The following is a 9,023-nucleotide window of genomic DNA, read 5'->3' as shown; positions in this document are numbered from 1 at the left end:
GATGTACCGAAGGTAGTTCAGAGTCCCGGATATGATCATGGATATGACAAGGAGTCTCGAAATGATCGAGACATAAACATCGATTTATTGGATAACTATGTTTGAACTTCGGAAGGGTTCCGTGCATGTTCGGAAAAATACCGGAGTACCGGGGGGTTACCAGAACCCCCCGGGGAGTGTAATGGGCCTATTGGGCCTTAGTGGAGAAGAGGAGGGGCGGCCAGGGCAGGCCGCACGCCCCCTCCCCCTCTAGTCCGAATTGGACAAGGAGGACTCCCCCCTTGGCGCGCCCTCCTCCTTGGCCGGCCACCTCCCCCCTAGCTCCTTTATATACAAGGGCAGGGGGCACCCCAAGATAGACAAGTTGATCATTGATCTTTAGCCGTGTGCGGTGCCCCCCTCAACCATAATCCACCTCGGTCATATCATAGAGGTGCTTAGGCGAAGCCCTGCGTTGGTAGCTTCATCAACATCATCATCACGCTGTCGTGCAGACGGAACTCTCCCTTGAAGCTCTACTGGATCGTGAGTTCGTGGGATGTCACCGAGCTGAACGTGTGCAGATCACGGAGGTGTCGTACGTTCGGTACTAGGATCGGTCGATCGTGAAGACGTACGACTACATCAACCGCGTTGTCATAACGCTTCCGCTTCCGGTCTACGAGGGTACGTGGACGACACTCTCCCCTCTCTTTGCTATGCATCACCATGATCTTGCGTGTGCGTAGGATTTTTTTTGAAATTACTATGTTACCCGAACAGTGGCATCCGAGTCAGGTTTACGCGTAGATGTTATATGCACGAGTAGAACACAAGTGAGTTGTGGGCGATACTAGTCATATTGCTTACCAGCATGTCATACTTTGATTCGGCGGTATTGTTGGATGAAGCGGCCCAGACCGACATTACGCGTACGCTTATGTGAGACTGGTTCTACCGCCGTGCTTCGCACACAGGTGGCTGGCGGGTGTCAGTTTCTCCAACCTTAGTTGAATCGAGTGTGGCTACGCCCGGTCCTTGTTGAAGGTTAAAACAACAGTAACTTGACGAAATATCATTGTGTTTTTTATGCGTAGATAAGAACGGTTCTTGCTAAGCTCGTAGCAGGCACGTAAAACTTGCAACAACAAAGTAGAGGACGTCTAACTTGTTTTTGCAGGGCATGTTGTGATGTGATATGGTCAAGACATGATGCTATATTTTAATGTATGAGATGATCATGTTTTGTAACGAAGTTATCGGCAACTGGTAGGAGCCATATGGTTGTCGCTTTATTGTATGCAATGCAATCGCCTAGTAATTGCTTTACTTTATCACTAAACGGTAGCGATAGTCGTAGTAGCAATAGTTGGCGAGATGACAACGATGCTTCGATGGAGATCAAGGTGTCAAGCCGGTAATGATGGTGATCATGATGGTGCTTTGGAGATGGAGATCAAAGGCACAAGATGATGATGGCCATATCATATCACTTATATTGATTGCATGTGATGTTTATCCTTTATGCGTCTTATTATGCTTTAATTGACGGTAGCATTATAAGATGGTATCTCACTAAATTTCAAGGTACAAGTGTTCTCCTTGAGTATGCATCGTTGCCAAAGTTCATCGTGCCGAGACACCACGTGATGATCGGGTGTGATAAGCTCTACGTTCACATACAATGGGTGCAAGCCAGTTTTGCACATGCAGAAATACTCGGCTTAAACTTGACGAGCCTAGCATATGCAGATATGGCCTCGGAACACTAAAACTGAAAGGTCGAGCGTGAATCATATAGTAGATATGACCAACATAGTGATGTTCACCATGGAAAACTACTCCATTTCACGTGATGATCGGACATGGTTTAGTTGATTTGGATCACGTGATCACTTAGATGATTAGAGGGATGTCTATCTAAGTGGGAGTTCTTAAGTAATTTGATTAATTGAACTTTAATTTATCATGAACTTAGTACCTGATAGTATTTTGCTTGTCTATGTTGTTGTAGATAGATGGCCCGTGCTATTGTTTCGTTGAATTTTAATGCGTTCCTTGAGAAAGCTAAGTTTAAAGATGATGGTAGCAATTACACGGACTAGGTCCGTAACTTGAGGATTATCCTCATTGTTGCATAGAAGAATTACGTCCTGGAAGCACCGCTGGGTGCCAGGCCTGCTGCAGATGCTGTTGATAACATTAAGAACGTCTGGAGAGTAAAGCTGATGACTACTCGATAGTTCAGTGTTCCATGCTTTACAGCTTAGAACCGGGACTTCAATGACATTTTGAACGTCATGGAGCATATGAGATGTTCCAGGAGTTGAAGTTAATATTTCAAGCAAATGCCCGGATTGAGAGATATGAAGTCTCCAATAAGTTCTACAGCTCTAAGATGGAGGAGAACAGTTCTGTTAGTGAACATACACTCAAAATGTCTGGGTATAATAATCACTTAATTCTCCAATCACTGCCACCAAGCTACAAGAGCTTTGTGATGAACTATAATATGCAAGGGATGGATAAGACTATTCCCGAGCTCTTCCTGATGCTAAAGGTTGCGAAGGTAGAAATCAAAAAGGAGCATCAAGTGTTGATGGTCAACAAGACCACCAGTTTCAAGAAAAAGGGTAAAGGGAAGAAGAAGGGGAACCTCAAGAAGAACGGCAAATAAGTTGCAACTCAGGAGAAGAAACCCAAGTCTGGACCTAAGCCCGAGACTGAGTGCTTCTACAGCAAAGGGACTGGCCACTGGAAGCGGAACTGCCCCAAGTATTTGGTGGATAAGAAGGATGGCAAGGTGAACAAAGGTATATGTGATATACATGTTATTGATGTGTACCTTACTAAAGCTCGCAGTAGCACCTGGGTATTTGATACTAGTTCTGTTGCTCATATTTGCAACTCGAAATAGGGAGTACGGATTAAGCGAAGATTGGCTAAGGAAGAGGTGACGATGCGCGTGGGAAATGGTTCCAAAGTCGATGTGATCGCGGTCGGCATGCTACCTCTACATCTACCTTCGGGATTAGTTTTAGACCTGAATAATTCTTATTTGGTGCCAGCCTTAAGCATGGACATTATATCTGGATCTTGTTTGATGCGAGACGGTTATTCACTTAAATCTGAGAATAATGGTTGTTCTATTTATATGAGTAATATCTTTTATGGTCATGCACCCTTGAAGAGTGGTCTATTTTTTTTGAATCTCGATTGTAGTGATACAGATATTCATAATATTGAAGCCAAAAGATGCAGAGTTGATAATGATAGTGCAACTTATTTGTGGCACTGCCGTTTAGGTCATATTGGTGTAAAGTGCATGAAGAAACTCCATATCGATTGAATTTTGGAATCACTTGGTACTTGCGAACCATGCCTCATGGGCAAGATGACTAAAACGCCGTTCTCGGGAACAATGGAGCGAGCAACAAATTTGTTGGAAATCATACATACTGATGTATGTGGTCCGATGAATATTAAGGCTCGCGGCGGGTATCGTTATTTTCTCACCTTCACAGATGATTTAAGCAGATATGGGTATATCTACTTAATGAAACATAAGTCTAAAACATTTGAAAAGTTCAAAGAATTTCACAGTGAAGTGGAAAATCATCGTAACAAGAAAATAAAGTTTCTACGATCTGATCGTGGAGGAGAATATTTGAGTAACGAGTTTGGTCTTCATTTGAAACAATGCGGAACAGTTTTGCAACTCACGCCACCCGGAACACCACAGCGTAATGGTGTGTCCGAACGTCGTAACCGCACTTTATTAGATATGGTGCGATCTATGATGTCTCTTATTGATTTACCGCTATCGTTTTGGGGTTATGCTTTAGAGACGGCTGCATTCACGTTAAATAGGGAACCATCTAAATCCGTTGAGATGACGCCTTATGAAATGTGGTTTGGCAAGAAACCAAAGTTGTCGTTTCTTAAAGTTTGGGGCTGCGATGCTTATGTGAAAAAGCTTCAACCTGATAAGCTCGAACCCAAATCGGAGAAATGTGTCTTCATAGGATACCCAAAGGAGACTGTTGGGTACACCTTCTATCACAGATCCGAAGGCAAGACATTCGTTGATAAGAATAGATCCTTTCTGGAGAAGGAGTTTCTCTCGAAAGAAATGAGTGGGAGGAAAGTAGAACTTGATGAGGTAACTGTACCTGCTCCCTTATTGGAAAGTAGTTCATCACAGAAACCGGTTCCTGTGACACCTACACCAATTAGTGGAAGCTAATGATATTGATCAAGAAACTTCAGATCAAGTTACTACCGAACCTCGTAGGTCAACCAAAGTAAGATCGGCACCAGAGTGGTACAGTAATCCTATTCTGGAGGTCATGTTACTTGACCGGCGAACCTACGAACTATGAGGAAGCGATGATGAGCCTAGATTCCGCAAAATGGCTTGAGGCCATGCAATCTGAGATGGGATCCATGTATGAGAACAAAGTGTGGACTTTGGTTGACTTGCCCGATGATCGACAAGCCATCGAGAATAAATGTATCTTCAAGAAGAAGACTGACGCTGACGGTAATGTTACTGTCTACAAAGCTTGACTTGTTGGGAAAGGTTTTCGACAAGTTCAAGGGGTTGACTACGATGAGACTTTCTCACCCGTAGCGATGCTTAAGTCTGTCAGAATCATGTTAGCAATTGCTGCATTTTATGATTATGAAATTTGGCAAATGGATGTCAAAGCTGCATCCCTGAATGGATTTCTAGAAGAAGAGTTGTATATGATGCAACCGGAAGGTTTTGTCGATCCAAAAGGTGCTAACAAAGTGTGCAAGCTCCAGCGATCCATTTATGGACTGGTGCAAGTCTCTCGGAGTTGGAATAAACGTTTTGATAGTGTGATCAAAGCATATGGTTTTATACAGACTTTTGGAGAAGCCTGTATTTACAAGAAAGTGAGTGGGAGCTCTGTAGCATTTCTAATACTATATGTGGATGACATATTGTTGATTGGGAATGATATAGAATTTCTGGATAGCATAAAAGGATACTTGAATAAGAGTTTTTCAATGAAAGACCTCGGTGAAGCTGCTTATATATTGGGCATCAAGATCTATAGAGATAGATCGAGACACTTAATTGGACTTTCACAAAGCACATACCTTGATAAAGTTTTGAAAAAGTTCAAAATGGATCAAGCAAAGAAAGGGTTCTTGCCTTTGTTACAAGGTGTGAAGTTGAGTCAGACTCAATGCCCGACCACTGCAGAAGATAGAGAGAAAATGAAAAATATTCCCTATGCTTCAGCCATAGGCTCTATCATGTATGCAATGTTGTGTACCAGACCTGATGTGTGCCTTGCTATTAGTTTAGCTGGAAGGTACCAAAGTAATCCAGGAGTGGATCACTGGACAGTGGTCAAGAACATCCTGAAATACCTGAAAAGGACTAAGGATATGTTTCTTGTTTATGGAGGTGACAAAGAGCTCGTCGTAAATGGTTACGTCGATGCAAGATTTGACACTGATCCGGACGATTCTAAATCGCAAACCGAATACATGTTTATATTGAACGGTGGAGCTGTCAGTTGGTGTAGTTCTAAACAAAGCGTCATGGCTGGATCTACGTGTGAAGCGTAGTACATAGATGCTTCGGTGACAGCAAATCAAGGAGTCTGGATGAAGGAGTTCATATCCAATCTAGGTGTCATACCTAGTGCATCGGGTCCAATGAAAATCTTTTGTGACAATACTGGTGCAATTGCCTTGGCAAAGGAATCCAGATTTCACAAGAGAACCAAGCACATCAAGAGACGCTTCAATTCCATCCGTGATCAAGTCTAGGTGGGAGACATAGATATTTGCAAGATACATACGGATCTAAATGTTGCAGACCTGTTGACTAAGCCTCTCTCACGAGCAAAACATGATCATCACCAAGACTCCATGGGTGTTAGAATCATTATTGTGTAATCTAGATTATTGACTCTAGTGCAAGTGGGAGACTGAAGGAAATATGCCCTAGAGGCAATAATAAAGTTATTATTTATTTCATTAATTCATGATAAATGTTTATTATTCATGCTAGAATTGTATTAACCGGAAACGTAATACATGTGTGAATACATAGAAAAACAGAGTGTCACTAGTATGCCTCTACTTAACTAGCTCGTTGATCAAAGATGGTTAAGTTTCGTGGCCATAGACATGAGTTGTCATTTGATAAACGAGATCACATCATTAGGAGAATGATGTGATTGACATGACCCATTCCGTTAGCTTAGCAGTTGATCATTTTAGTTTACTGCTATTGCTTTCTTCATGACTTATACATGTTCCTATGACTATGAGATTATGCAACTCCCGATTACTGGAGGAACACTTTGTGTGCGACCAAACGTCACAACGTAACTGGGTGATTATAAAGGTGCTCTACAGGTGTCTCTGATGGTACTTGTTGAGTTTGCACAGATCGAGATTAGGATTTGTCACTCTGATTGTCAAAGAGGTATCTCTGGACCCTCTTAGTAATGCACATCACTATAAGCCTTGCAAGCAATGTGACTAATGAGTTAGTTGCGGGATGATGCATTACGGAACGAATAAAGAGACTTACCGGTAACGAGATCGAAATAGGTATTGAGATATCGACGATCGAATCTCGGGCAAGTAACATACCGATGACAAAGGGAACAATGTATAGTGTTATGCGGTTTGACCGATAAAGATCTTTGTAGAATATGTAGGGGCCAATATGAGCATCCAGGTTTCGCTATTGGTTATTGACCGGAGACGCTTCTCGGTCATGTCTACATAGTTCTCGAACCCGTAGGGTCAACACGCTTAACGTTCGGTGACGATCGTATTATGAGTTTATGAGTTTTGATGTACTGAAGGTAGTTCGGAGTCCCGGATATGATCACAAATATGACGAGGAGTCTTGAAATGGTCGAGACATAAAGATCGATATATTGGATGACTATGTTTGAACTTCAGAACGGTTCGGCGCATGTTCGGACAAATACCGGAGTACTAGGGGGTTACCGGAACCCCCCGGGGAGTGTAATGGGCCTATTGGACCTTACCGCCTTAGTGGAGAAGAGGAGGGGAGGCCAGGGTAGGCCACGCGCCCCCTCCCATTCTAATCCGAATTGGACAAGGAGGGGGGCGGCACCCCCCTTTCCTTTCCCCTCTCTCCTCCTTCCCCCTGCTCCTACTCCTACTAGGAAAGAGGAGTCCTACTTCTAGTGGGAGTAGGACTCCCCCCTTGGCGCACCCTCCTCCTTGGCCAGCCGCCTCCCTCCTAGCTCCTTTATATACGGGGGCAGGGGGCACCCCAAGACCGACAAGTTGATCATTGATCTTTAGCCGTGTGCGGTGCCCCCCTCCACCATAATCCACCTCGGTCATATCGTAGCGGTGCTTAGGCAAAGCCCTGCGTCGGTAGCTTCATCAACACCGTCATCATGCCGTCGTGCTGACGGAACTCTCCCTCGAAGCTCTACTGGATCGTGAGTTCGTGGGACGTCACCGAGCTGAACGTGTGCAGATCACGGAGGTGACGTACGTTCGGTACTAGGATCGGTCGATCGTGAAGACGTACGACTACATCAACCGCGTTGTCATAACGCTTCCGCTTACGGTCTATGAGGGTACGTGGACGACACTCTCCCCTCTCGTTGCTATGCATCACCATGATCTTGCGTGTGCGTAGGAATTTTTTTTGAAATTACTACGTTACCCCAACAGGACACACTCTCCCTTCTCGTTGCTATGCATCTCCTAGATAGATCTTGCATGATCGTAGAATAGTTTTTGAATTACTACGTTCACCAACATATACTTCCTTATTAATCAAGATCTGATTGAGCACAATATTAATGCCAACTCTCCAACAATATAATTCAGGGTGAAGAGGACCTAAATTTTCCAACTCTACCAATACATAGAGTTCCACTCCAAGTTCCTCCTTTCTACTTCTAGCATGGCAAAAGTAATTTGAGCCCTAGCATTTAATGATTTTTATTAATATTTTAATCTTAGTGTGCAGTACATCAATAGAATCTGGTGATCTCATAGGTTTACTACAAATCTTATGAACCAGGGGAAGAAAATTAGCTTTTTTCATCTAATTAACCTCAAAATGAAAGTCCCTCTTTTAGGACATGTAACATGGTTATTCTTGGTGGATGATAAGAGGTGATTATGGTCACAGACATCTCTCGGAAAAAAAATTGCCGAGTCATCAAAGGAAAAACGTTCGCCCAATCACTAGGCATGAGGATCCTATAAAGTTTTCTCAAGACTCGGATGCTTTTGATTATTAGTCCATGTGTACTTTCCACCGCTTACAAAAGGTTTTCTCAAACCAGAAGTATGAATGATTGAGTTAAAAAATATCATTATACCGAAAACATTGCATTCTCTTATTCTTATTCCCACTATGCCTCAAGATATTAAAATAACCCCCATAAGAAAAGGAATTTTTACATTACCACAAAAACTAGCTAGCTCTATTAAAAAAATCTAACTTAGCATCATCTTGAGCTACCCCATAAACAACAAGTAGGGCCCATCTAGTTTTAACAATTAAATCCTCTAGAATGAGTTGCAAAACATATTTTCCTTTAACATGGGGAACAATATCAACTTTCTCTTTTTTTAACCAACAAAGGACACCACCGGCTCTACCTCTATAAGGAATCCATTCCCAGGTAACCACATAATAGGAATCAACATTGCTGAAATAACTAGCAGAGAACTTTTGACTAGTTTCTTGTAAACAAATAAAATTTCGGAAATGATCAAAACTAATATAAGAGATACAGGTACACATCCCCTTCTTCCCTGCCCCTCTGCATTTCCACAATAGACCTCTCATTTATATTTCTAGTTATTTTATGTTGTCATGTACTTCTGTTAGGGGAATGGGAAGAATTACCCTCACTTTTAGCGATCTCAACTACAACTTTCTGACTCCTGGTAATAGGTCTATGTACAATCACACACACTTCCTATTTCTTTTTTCTTGGATCTCCTTTATAGTAGAATCATCCATCTCTAAATCTCTCTTAAGG

This window comes from Triticum dicoccoides, chromosome 7B (genome assembly GCF_002162155.2).
Source record: "Triticum dicoccoides isolate Atlit2015 ecotype Zavitan chromosome 7B, WEW_v2.0, whole genome shotgun sequence".
Lineage (NCBI taxonomy): Eukaryota > Viridiplantae > Streptophyta > Magnoliopsida > Poales > Poaceae > Triticum > Triticum dicoccoides.
Note: the sequence above shows the minus strand (reverse complement) of the source record.